This window comes from Entelurus aequoreus, linkage group LG08 (assembly GCF_033978785.1).
Source record: "Entelurus aequoreus isolate RoL-2023_Sb linkage group LG08, RoL_Eaeq_v1.1, whole genome shotgun sequence".
Classification (NCBI taxonomy): Eukaryota; Metazoa; Chordata; class Actinopteri; order Syngnathiformes; family Syngnathidae; genus Entelurus; species Entelurus aequoreus.
The window spans coordinates 34350145-34363934 of NC_084738.1; positions in this window are offsets into that span (position 1 = coordinate 34350145).

Consider the following 13790-nt stretch of genomic DNA (forward strand, 5'->3'; position numbering starts at 1 on the left):
TCATGTCACAGATTAAAACCAAAATCACATTCAATCATATATTCAAGATTTTCTTGGAAAAAAAAAACTGTAATGCAAAGATGAAGAATCTCCAAATTGTATCTCTTTCTTATCTTGTTTTAAATACTCAAGCAATTTTCAACTAACAGTAAATTCCCCTGTGTGGAAATTATTTGAATTTAGGATAATCATTTAAACATCCATCCATTTTCTACCGCTTATTCCCTTCGGGGTCGCTGGAGCCTATCTCAGCTACAATCGGGCGGAAGGCGGGGTACACCCTGGACAAGTCGCCACCTCATCGCAGGGCCAACACAGATAGACAGACAACATTCACACACTAGGGCCAATTTAGTGTTGCCAATCAACCTATCCCCAGGTGCATGTCTTTGGAGGTGGGAGGAAGCCGGAGTACCCGGAGGGAACCCACGCAGTCACGGGGAGAAAATGCAAACTCCACACAAAAATATTCAGTAAACATTACTAAAAAAAAAAAAAACAATGCCTGTTTTAAGTCAACAAATGGACAACACTGGATATGCCTGGCTGCATCGCTGTCGGCTGGCTGTGTGTGTGTTGCACGTTGACGACGCTCATTCGCTGTCTCCTGTCACGTGACTGGGCCAGCTCTATACTCTGCCAGGTACAGGGGTGTACCAGCACATAGTAAGTTAAGTAAGTCATCAAAAACATCTGAAAGTGATGCTTGCACCCCCCACACGCCGTTTTTTGGTTTATATCGATACTTTTTTCAGAAAAGTGATGCCAAATGAGTAGCGTGTGAGTATCGATATATCGATACCACAGGATCGATACGCACATCCCTACATGACACACATAGGCCTACTTTGCATGGAGAACACTGTACACCACTTTAAAGCTCTGTTTTGACATAAAAATGTGCATAATCTTTTCCGTTTCTACACTGATTTGATTTAATGCTGTGATTTTCTTTATTTAATACGTGACAATATTATTCGAATCAGGGCTGAGTCAAATGTAAAAAAAATCAAATATAGATGAAATATCTTACAGTGTGACTGCAATATGAACACAGAGATTGAATATATATACACAGATGTGTATCTGTGCTTTTGAGGTCCTCTTGCAGATGCATAGGGAAATGATAGAAATTAGCCAGAAAGCTAATCACCCCACAAACAGACAGATGCCTCTGTCGTGTAATCGTTGGCGGGGGAATAGCTGGCAGGCTTTCAATCAGGACAAACAGATATGCAGGAAGTTGGTTGCCTTTACAGTTAGAGGTGTGAAATCAATCAGTGCTGAGTCGCTAACATATGCCATGCTGTTTGTCTGTGCTGGATTTCACCTTTCATAGCCCAATTGTTTTTTTTGACATTATGTGAATGAGAAAATAATACCTCTGAAATGTACATTGCAGCGCATTATCTAGGCAGTGCAAACGTTTGTGACACGAGATTAAAAGTCATCATTCATGCTCCCTCCCCCCCCCCCCCCCTCCTCTGACTTGCACCTCCTCTTGTTGCACATACACATAACTAGAAATAAGCAGCCTTTATAATATTTCTTTCAAAATTAATGATCATATTTATCATCAGCGATTTATACACATTACTCACGCACACAGACACCCATGCACGTGCACACATAGATTTTGCTATCCTGAGGCCGATTATTCTGATTGGAGGCAGGCTCTCCGTCACCTTGTCACCTTCAGATTGATCTCTACAAATGGCTCTTTAGTGGAGGCTGGAATCACTTTAAAAGGAATATGTTGCTTCAGGTGCATGCTTTTTTTTTTTACTGTTTTTTTTAACTGATTCTATACTGCAGGGTAGGGATGGGCGATACCACACTTTTAGGATTCGATACGATACCGATACTTTTTCTTGCATTTTCATCGATACCGATACCGATACCAATAATTTCTTATTGGCAATTTTTTTGTCAGTCAAAAATATTATTACTATTGTTATTATTTAAGACAAATCACAAGACAAATACAGACCATTTATACCACATTTATTATGGTCAATATATAATAAAAGTAAAATTAAAATAACATAAATATGAAAAATAAATTAAATATTATATATAATAATAGCTATATATTATATATAATAATAATTAAATATTAGGGCTTTCCAATTAACAGTCAAATCCGAATTGCAAGAAGCTGCAGTTATTTTTTAAAGTTTGTGATATAATTAGCAATTAATGAAATATGAAATAGGCTAATGTTTTCGAAATGTAAGAAATCATGTTACAGATTAAAACCAAAATCACATTCAATCATATATTCAAGATTTTCTTGAAAAAAAATAAAACTGTAATGCAAAGATGAAGAATCTCCAAACTGTATCTCTTTCTTATCTTGTTTTAAATACTCAAGCAATTTTCAACTAACAGTAAATTCCCCTGTGTGGAAATTATTTGAATATAGGATAATCATTTAAACAAAAATATTCGGTAAACATTACTAAAAAAAAAAAACAATGCCTGTTTTAAGTCAACAATTGGACAACACTGGATATGCCTGGCTGCATCGCTTTCGGCTGGCTGTGTGTGTGTTGCACGTTGACGACGCTCATTCGCTGTCTCCTGTCACGTGACTGGGCCAGCTCTATACTCTGCCAGGTACAGGGGTGTCCCAGCACATTGTAAGTTAAGTAAGTAATCAAAAACATCTGAAAGTGAGGTTTGCACCCCCCACACGCCGTTTTTTGGTTTATATCGATACTTTTTTCAGAAAAGTGAAGCCAAATGAGTAGCGTGTGAGTATCGATATATCGATACCACAGGATCGATACGCACATCCCTACTGCAGGGCTATATGTGGAAAAAAACTTCAAGAAGAGTGACAAAGATAAATTACATCTTACCCTCTGACCTTGGGAGTCTGATAAAATATCTGCAGTGTTTTGCTCTTCGTGCGTTCATCTATGTGTAACAGAAAATCTAGGCATAGAGATATATATCTGTGTTCGTACCATGAGCCCCAATCTCAAAGACGGGGGAGTAGATAAAGTTAACAACGATTACACATGTATTCCATTTATGTATGATTTAGTTCATTCTCACTACATAATAGACATTTATGGAGGCATAGGCGCCGATACCGTGGGTGCTTCGGGGCCCGAGCATCCACGGACAATGCCGAGCACCCACGTGGGATTGATGGCAAATTCTTTCTCACTACCAAGCAAAAACCGCGCATGGTCAGAAAAGTAGCGTCAGATTTACCGCCCGTCCGAGCACCCACTGGCAGAAATGTAGATTGGCGCCTATGTGTGGAGGTACTTTCAAATGGGAACTGCACTTTTTTGGAATTGTGTCTATTGTTCACAATCCTTAAAGTAAGACAAGAACACATGTTTACATTCATTCTAAATCGTAAATGCTAGCAAAAGTCCGCTAACAATGGAAGACGCTCTACTCTGCTAATAAAGACCTCTAAAAAACATCCCAATGCCTCCATCATCGGTTTACATACACAATGTAAGCATAGGCGCCGATCTACATGGGTGCTCGGTGTGTGTGTATTAAAAAAAAAAAAAGACGTTCAGCGAAGTTAATATCCCATATGATTTGTGGCTTTATTATTTTGTAAAACGGACCAAAATCGCCACAAAATTAACCACAACAAGATTGCTTTTTCAAAAATTATTTTAAAGATTGAAAGTTGCCATCAATTCCACGTGGGTGCTCGGCATTGTGGATCGGCGTCTATGAATGTAAGTATTTGTAATGTAGTAGGCACGTTCATAACAACATGTAATGTTAATGTATTTTCCGCATTTTAAGCATACGGCGGTGCATTCATTTCACAGACGCATTACAACATTCGCCTTTCCCTTCAACAACTACTAATCATGACAGACGTCATGAAAGCCAATAACGATTTATTTGAGACAAATGATGATCCCGAACCTTATATCTGTGAGCCTCAATATACGGAGGATGAAATACAAGTTTTAGAAGCTGTGCGCTAAACATATTGAGCTTCATCATGCAGTGCTAAATAAGAATGACAAACTACAAAAGGTAATACATTTATCACTTGGACGCTGACTAATGGGATGTTTATATCTTCCAGTTGAGATGAAGAATTAATCATAATCCTCATGCAGGTTTTAAAAAAAAGTTGCCACAAACGAGTGTCTTTTGTGTCTTTCCCGACATATTTGGGTCTAAGGCATACTTGCCAACCCTCCCGTTTTTAGCGGGAGAATCCCGATATTCAGCGCCTCTCCCGACAACCTCCCGACAGAGATTTTCTCCCGACAAACTCCCGGTATTCAGCCGGAGCTGGAGGCCACGGCCCAAAAAAAAAAAGTCTGCCGCAGCTGCGATTGGACCTGACCAGCCTCCGGGAAGAAGTACTGGAGTACCAATTGCTTGCCAGGGAAGATCTTCCCCAGGAAGCAAGGATTGACCCGTTTTGGGCCATGCTAGGGAGCAGGGGCGCCGAAAAAGGGGGGGTGGGGGGTAAAGGAGACGGATTCTAGGGGCCCATGATGGAGGGGGCCCAGAGAGGCCCCTAATGATGATGAAATTATAATACAGAAAAATGACACTAAGTTATTAACTAACATATAATCACACATGTTTTATTTTCCATGTCCTGGTAACAATACCTTTATTTGTTTCGGAAGCATCAACACCTGCAGGGCCCTCTCTTCCCCCCTCTATTTACGTAAAATGGTTCAGTCCGACTGGATCAGCTGCAGGTAGAGCACCTGCGATTTGTCACAGACAGCGCCAGAGCGGGCAAAGCGGAGGAGGCAGCACTATGCCTCAAAAATCAGGCAGCCAAAAAAGAAAGGAAAAGAAAATAAGAGAGGAGAAGGAGTTGAAGGCTCGACAATATGTCACCCAATATTTCCAAAAAAAAAGGTGGGTTTGTTAGTTGTGGTGGAAAGTTATGCATATTAACTTTGTCCCTGTCTGTGGTAATAAGCTAGCTCACTTTTCTCACCATGTTAGCTCAGGAAAACTCTGGATTTTTACATTTTACTGCTATATTAGTTAAATAATCAATCCAGTCAATTGAGAGTCAGTTGGCTTGAAAGCTGGACTTCAAAGACCTGATAAGTTTAGTTTAGTTTAGTTTCGATTATTTATTTCGTACTTGGATGTGTACATTTCGACAACATTTCAACAATCTCACATACCTTACTGCATTCAATACACAGCCATGTCGAAAAGGAACAGGATGAAGAAAATCTTATATTTCCTGCCCCTTCGCACAAAAGAAACATTTTCTTAGTATTTCTTTGCCGGTAGTGCATTAGAACATCCAATGCAACAAATCAATACAAAACAATATATCACATATGCACACACAGGCACCCACACCCACACGCACCCACCCACCAGGGGCGTAGACTCTAGAGTAGTAAAAAAGGCTACAGGACATGTATGACCCAGTTGACAAGAAAAGTTATTGTTGCCTAAAAACTACAAGTTTGTACCCCTACCCAGTGCACACACTCATAGAAATTAATAGAACAAACAATCAATGAAAAGAATAAACAAGCAAGATAAGTTGAACAAAAAATAAATAAACAAAACAAAAACTGAAAAAATAAGGCAATCACTCAAACCAAACAAACTGAAAAAGAACAAGGCAATCATCCAAACCAAACAAACTGAAAAAGAATAAGGTAATCATTCAAACCAAACAAAACTGAATAGAACAAGGCTATCATAACAAGGTATCATTCAAACCAAACAAAGCTAAGAACAATGTGATCATTCAACCAAGGATCCATAGTGCATGTCGATAAAGAAAAAAAAAAAAAAAAAAAAAAAAAAATTAAAGGAAAGCTAGACTATACAATACCTACAGTCATGTAGGATAATGTAAGCGTTGTTTTTTTTGTGTGTTTATTATTATTTTTATTTTTTATTTTTTTCCCTTTATTTTTCCCTTTGCGTCCCTTTTGTCAGTGCTCATATAACATCATAGTTCTGTTTTTAAAGATTTTTTTTAATTGAAATGTGTTTTTACATTGCTTTATTTCATTATGGAGAGAGTTCCAGAGTTTTACTCCCACCACTGATGTACACATTTGTTTTGATGTTGTTCGTGCAAGCTGATGCTTAAAGTGCCCTTTCCTTCTTCCTTCTTTTTCTATTAAAGTGAAATTTTTTTGTAGATTTGTTGGTAGCTCTTGACTACTAGCCCTGAACATAACCAATAATGTCTGCTGCTCAACTAGTTCATAAAATTTGTAAAGTCCTGAGCTAATAAATAATCCATTTGTGTGCTCTCTATAACCTGTTTTGTGTATGATTCTGATCGCTCTCTTCTGAAGGAGGTACAGTGGCTTTGTGTTACTCTTATATGTACTACCCCATATTTCCACACAATAATTGATATAAGGCAGTACAAGTGCACAATACAGTGTACGCATTGCTTTATAATCTAATACATCTTTTACCTTATTTAATATAAATATACTTTTAGCCATCTTTTTTCTAACATGTGAGATATGCGATTTCCAACTAATATTATCATCTAAAATCACTCCCAAAAATCTAATCTCAGAGACTTTTTCAATGCTTGTTCCAGCTATTGACAGTACAATATTTTCAGGCTTTTTTCTCTTACTAAAAATCATGAACTTAGTTTTTTTCAAATTCAATGATAATTTGTTAACGTCAAACCATTTTTTGAGTTTGACCATTTCCTGTTCCATACTCTTTAGTAATTCATTTAAGTCATGTCCAGAGCTGTAAAAGTTGGTATCGTCAGCAAATAATACAAAATTGAGTAATTTTGACACATCACAGATATCATTTATGTATAAAATAAATAGTTTCGGTCCCAGAACAGACCCTTGTGGAATTCCACACTTAATACTCATATTTTCAGATGTATTAGCAGCATATTGTACATATTGTTGTCTGTTATTCAAGTAGCTATTTAACCAATCTAAAACTATTCCTCTCACACCGTATGAATGTAATTTGGATAAAAGGATAGAGTGATCGATTGTGTCAAACGCTTTCTTAAGGTCTATAAACACCCCTACTGTGTATTTCTTACTATCGGTGGCTGTTGTTATGTCCTCAATTATGTTCATCACAGCAGAGGCAGTAGATCTGTTTGAACGAAATCCATACTGGCTCTCGCTCAACAACTTGTTTTTTTCAATAAAATGGTCTAATTTTTGTACAAATATTTTTTCAAGCACCTTAGAGAATTGGGACAGAAGTGATACCGGTCTGTAATTAGTAAACATGTGCTTATCCCCATCTTTAAAGAGTGGAATAACCTTTGCTACCTTCATTCTATCTGGGAAGGTCCCTGTATTGAAAGAGAGATTGAAGATATAGCAGAGAGGCTCAATGATGCAGTCAATTGTCTTTTTTACAATTATCATATCTAACCCATCATCGTCTGTTGATGTTTTGTTCTTTAATTTATTTACAATTGTTATAATTTCATTTTCACTGACTTCTCCCAAAAACATTGACTTAAGTACTCTGCCTCCACCTCCCAACCCATTCTGAAATGACCCATCATCATGTTTTTCTATATTTTCTGCTAGTTTTGGACCTACGTTTACAAAAAATGAGTTAAACTCATTTGCCACTTCGTCCATATTTTTTATTATCTTTTCTTCTTTTACAAAGTGGTTTGGCGGGCTGATAGGTCCCGGTGTGCTTCCCATCACCTTTTTCAATATGTTCCATGTTCCTTTGATATTGGCTTTATTTTTTTCTAACAAGTTACTATAATAGTCTTTTTTGGCTTGTCTCATTATTGTTGTCAACCTGTTTTTATAAACCTTATATTTAATTTCTGCTGCATTTGTCCTAGATTTTAAAAATACCTTGTAAAGTCTATTTTTCTTTTTACATGCATTCTGTAGTCCCCTTGTGATCCAAGGAGTTTCACTGTAATTGTCCTTTTGTTTATATAGCATATTTGGGCAATGTTTTTCATACAGTGATAAATATATATTTAAAAAAGCTTCATATGCATCATTTACCTCTCCTACATATACCTCCATCCAATCCCTTTCAAGAAGGTCGCTTCTAAACATGTCAATTGTCGCTTCGGTTCTTAATCTTTTCCTTACATATTTGTGGGCTGTTTCTTCTCTCTCCCTGTTGACTTGACAGTCCCCCTCATTGATTTGGCACTCATAAGTAAAAAATACAGGTAGATGGTCGCTGATATCATTAACTACCAATCCACTCTTGATTTTGTTTTTTTCTACAACATTTATAAAGATATGATCAATCAGTGTGGCGCACGTTGTTGTTATTCGACTTGGTTTGGTGATCAACGGATATAATCCTTTACTATACAGTATCTCTAGATATTCGCTTGTTGATGTATTTCTAGGAGCGCTCAGCAAATCAATATTTAGATCCCCACACATGACATATGTTTTCTTTTCATTTAGATGGCACAGTATTTCTTCAAGTTTATCATTAAATTCATCTACTCTGGACCTCGGTGCCCTATATACACACGTAACGATGACATTTCTCTTCCTTTCCATCTCAATCTCCACAGTTATACATTCAAGCAAATCATCAATAACCATCGTCATACGTTCTACTGCTTTGCATTTCAAGTCACGGTGGACAAGCAGGGCCACGCCCCCTCCCCTTTTATTTATTCTATTACTGTGATGCAGCTCATAATTATCGATGGAGAAGTCGATACCTCTCTCCTCATCTATCCATGTTTCTGTCAGAGCTATTATTTTGAATTTACTTTTCAAGTTACTCAGATACTCTTTGATTTTATTAAAATTTGCATATGCGCTTCTACAGTTGAAGTGTATTAGAGAAAAGTTATTGTCTAGACTAACACTATCATTAAGCTGTTCCTCTGTATAGTAATCACACAAGGAATTAATTGAGTTGAACAGATGTTTATCTGGGTCAACTTGACATTCAAAGTCATGCAATTTGTAATCTATATATTCAGATCCTGACGGATGATTTTCAGTTGTCTCAGCCATTATGGGTTGATGTTATATTGCCAGTGCACAGTAATAGAATAATTGATATGCTCATAATATAATAAATATACTCATGACATAATAAATATGCTGATGTTGTATTCCCAATGCTAAACTCATGACATAATAAATATGCTGATGTTATATTCCCAATGCTAAACTCATGACATAATAAATATGCTGATGTTATATTCCCAATGCTAAACTCATGACATACTGAATAGGCTGATGTTATATTCCCAATGCTAAACTCATGACATAATAAATATGCTGATGTTATATTCCCAATGCTAAACTCATGACATAATAAATATGCTGATGTTATGTTCCCAATGCTAAACTCATGACATAATAAATATGCTGATGTTATATTCCCAATGCTAAACTCATGACATAATACATATGCTGATGTTATATTCCCAATGCTAAACTCATGACATAATAAATATGCTGATGTTATATTCTCAATGCTAAACTCATGACATAATAAATATGCTGATGTTATATTCCCAATGCTAAACTCATGACATAATAAATATGCTGATGTTATATTCCCAAAGCTAAACATGATCATAGTTGTCATATAGAAATAGCATGACGTCATAGTATAGTATATAAATATAATGATTGATATAGTATAGGCATAGTATTTGTGGTTGTAGGATGGCATCATGGTGGTTAACATGGATGTACTGTAGTTGTGCCACTCATACCTTCCCAGGCTGCGGTCCCCCCTTAGCCTGATTACTTGGATCCAGTGTCCATGTCCATGCCCATAAGTCCCCAATCCCGCACCGTCCACGGTATACCCTATCGGATTCTTCCACACCCTCACGACCACCGAATGACATCTCCTGTGTAGATTGACGTTATTGTTCATATTTCCATACGAGGAGCATAACTCCACGGTGCACATTACACACGCATACTCACACAGCACAGCCACATTCATACCGGTATATACACACTCACTCCAGACACACAAACGCAAAAATAGCAGCATAAATGAGTAAAAATAACAAGTCCAAAACAGTTCCAGCGTCCAGTACAAAATATGTTCCAGTCCAGAAAAGAGCATCGGACCTGCATGACTCAGTATGTTAAACGGCCGACAGATCACGCACCAGTGAGGTGTGGAGAGAAATGTGTCCCAAAAACAGTTCACAAAAATCTGTGACTCAGCTTGGCAAAAAACGCATAGGCCTACTAAAAAAACGTTCAAAAAAGTTATTGACACAGAGGAACCAGTGTGAAAGCATTCGTGCAGCTCGTGTCCATGGGGCTTTGTAAAAAATAAAGTTAGCCTACCGTCTTGTTCAGAGAGGATCCATGCTAGAAACACCAAAATATTGGGAGATGGTAAAAAGGGAGAGATTGAAAGTAGCAGTGCTAATCCCCTCTTCTGCTCACAGTCACACCACTGAGCCCAGGCAAACCAGACAGACGGAGACATAGTCATTTATAAGGGTCGAGGTCTTTTAACTCGCGTATCATGATCACCTTCTCTGCTTCACCATTCAACTTAATGAGCACCTTACAATCTCTGGTCCACGTAGCTTTGATCTTGTCGTCCTTTCGCAGTATGCGTGCCTCTTTGGCTATTTCGGCGTTCTTTGATGTGAGATGTTCATTGATGTACACGTTGGTTCCTTTGAGCAACTTTCCCTGCCTTAGCAGGTTCGTTTTATGTTTGCGATTCACGAACCTCATGATGATGGCGGGTTTGAGCGTTCGGTCCTTTCTCGGAAGAAGGTGACAAGCTGAGATGTTGTTCTTGTCGAAATTAATGTTCATGCTGTTCAGGAAGTTAGCAACCTGGGATTCCAGCGATAGCTGTTCTTCCTCGCTGGGTTCCCCATTGTTCCCCGCCGCGGCAGCTGCAGCATAAGACCTCGGTTTCACATCAATTCCGCTGATTATCACATCTTCCTTCCTTGTAAAAAGCTCCAGGTCCTGGACTCTTTTCTCCTGTTCATGGACTATCTTTTCGAACTTCTCCAGCCTGTCCACCTTTGTTTGTAGTGTTTTTATCGTTAGGGAGCTCTCTTCAATCTTTTTCCTGAGCCCCTGCACCTCGGTTAAGAGGTCCACGAGTTGGTTTTGTTTGGTCGATATTTCGCGGACTTCTCTCGCCAAACTCTCCAGCGTTTTGTTTATTTCTCTAATGTTCTTCTCCATCCTGTTTTTTCAGTTTAAAGAGTGGTTAAAAGGGTAGTTTTACTAACAAATAGAGCAGCCGAGAGGCAGCCGAGAGGCTGCTAATCAATCGCACAAAGGAAAAAAGATAAAGAGCTTTTCAGTAGGATTTAAGGTCCAAGCTATTGAATACCTGTACAGTATGCTAAAGAGAACAGTAAGCAGCTATGTTTTATTAATATACCGTAGCTGCGTGTGTGAAATACTGTATAAGTCATTAAATGACTCCCGCCTCCTCCAAGTGATTTTGCACGTGAGAAAGCTCTGTGTTGGGCTTTTGGTGAGAAAAGTTGAGCAAGGACCAGTGATTGAAAGGTTGCAAAAGGAAGCTTGACTCAGTCTGCAACATTATATTATGTATATATTTACCATTCTTTCATATATTAAGTTCTACTTAAATTATGAGAAATCATATCAGAATTTTGTATTCTGATGGCATTTTTGTTTTTGCTGAGATTTTTTCCCCTCCACTGATTATAATTGCTATTTTTTCATGGAAGAGTTTATTTCCAATTTAAGAATCAGTGGTGCAGCAAATAAATGATTCAAAATGAATTCCATTGTATTCAGAGTGCTCAGTTCTTCCCCTACTGTACATGTCAACTGTGATGCTGTTCTTCTTTCAAAAATATGGTAATGATAGTCAAAAATACCATTAAAATGCATAATTGTATGTAAAATAGCATAAAAAAATGTTGCCGCTGTGTTGGGGGCCCTGTAAAGATTCTTTTCATGGGGCCCAAAATCCCTAGCGGCACTCCTGCTAGGGAGAGATGGAAGATTCCACACTCTCGTGCATTTGATGAAAGCACTTATGTGCGTGCCACACAGCAGTGCATCATCAGAGAGGGTGTTCAGCATGGTTAGAAAAATAGTGACAGAGAATAGAAAGAGGATGGACAATTCAACCCTTAACAAAGCATTGTACTTTCAAGTACAACAATGAGTAGATGAGTGTTGTGTGTGTGTGTGTGTGTGTGTGTGTGTGTGTATATGTGTAAATAAATGAACACTAAAATTCAAGTATTTCTTTTATTTATATATATAATAAAATAAATATATATATATATATATATATATATATATATATATATATATATATATATATATATATATATATATATATATATATATATATATATAGCTAGAATTCACTGAAAGTCAAGTATTTATATATATATATATATATATATATATATATGAAATACTTGAGTTGGTGAATTCTAGCTGTAAATATACTCTCCTCTTAACCACGCCCATAACCACGCCCCCACCCGACCACACCCCCCAACCACGCCCCCACCCACCCCCGACCAAGCCCCCCCCCTCCCCACCTCCCGATATTGGAGGTCTCAAGGTTGGCAAGTATGGTCTAAGGTGCATGTCAAAGTTTACCAACTTCTTGGTTTATGGCCACGCTCTTACTATCCAGGTTAGAAGCATTATTTATAATCTAGAATTAACTTTCACCAACTCGGAGACCATGCGGCAGCTGCAGCTCAATATGTCAAAACTAGCTGCACAAGCTAGTTGTCTGCGTTAGCGCTCATAATAACAATATCGCTAATACTTGGTTAATATTTAGGTCAGGAGATGTATATGAAGTACAGTACAGGCCAAAAATTTGGACACACATTCTCATTCAATGCGTTTTCTTTATTTTCATGACTATTTACATCAGGCCTGGGCAATTATTTTGACTCGGGGGGCCACATTTAGAGAAAAAAAAAAGTGTCTGTGGGCCAGTATATCTATTTTTTGTCACACCGCGGTGAGGGAAGTCTTGTTTTGGTTTTTTCTGTCTTGTGATTTGCATGTTTTATTTTGAAAAGCAACTCCTCTTGTTTCAGATCACAGGTCCTTCCTCTTGTGTCACCAGTCTGACGTCATCCCTGACCCTTGATTGTTTCCACCTGTTTCCCATTACCCTCATGTTCCATATAAGCTCATGCCTCCCCTTGTTCTGTGCCAGATTGTCTCGAGCTTTCGTGCCTGTCTAGCATTCATTTTCATGTTTATGTCCATGCCTTTCCTCGTCCCACGTCTACTTCCTTGTATCCAGTATTTCCCACGCTGTAATTTTGAGTTAACTTTTTCTCCTCCCTCAGACCGACTTTTGTTATCTAGCCTTTTTTCAACCGCAGTGGTGAGTTATGATTTTTCCCAATGATCTTCCTTCCTCAAAGTTTTGGAGTGAATTTTTGTTTACATTTATTAGAATAAGATTTAGAGTAGTAATTTTTATAGTCCTTATTTTCTTCCTCCCGTTGGAGTGTTTTTTGTTAAAGTTTTTATAGCAGATACGGTGCTAATTATAATTCGTCTTATTTTTGTATTTCCTCCTTTTGGAGTGATTTTCGTTTTTTCCCTTTTTGGAACCTTTTTTCGCTGTCTGTTTTTGTGCCTCATAGTAATTGAATATTCTCTGCTCTGGAGGTTAATGAGTTTTCAAAATAAAAGCTTTATTTAGAAATCCCATCTCTGCATCTGAGTCCCTTCCTTTGTCCAAGCCTGACATTTTTAGGGACACTAATACAAAACTTCACAATAATGTCTGATTGAATGCTAAAAACGTTATGACAGACCGTAACGTAAATGACCGCCATATTAACATAAATGACC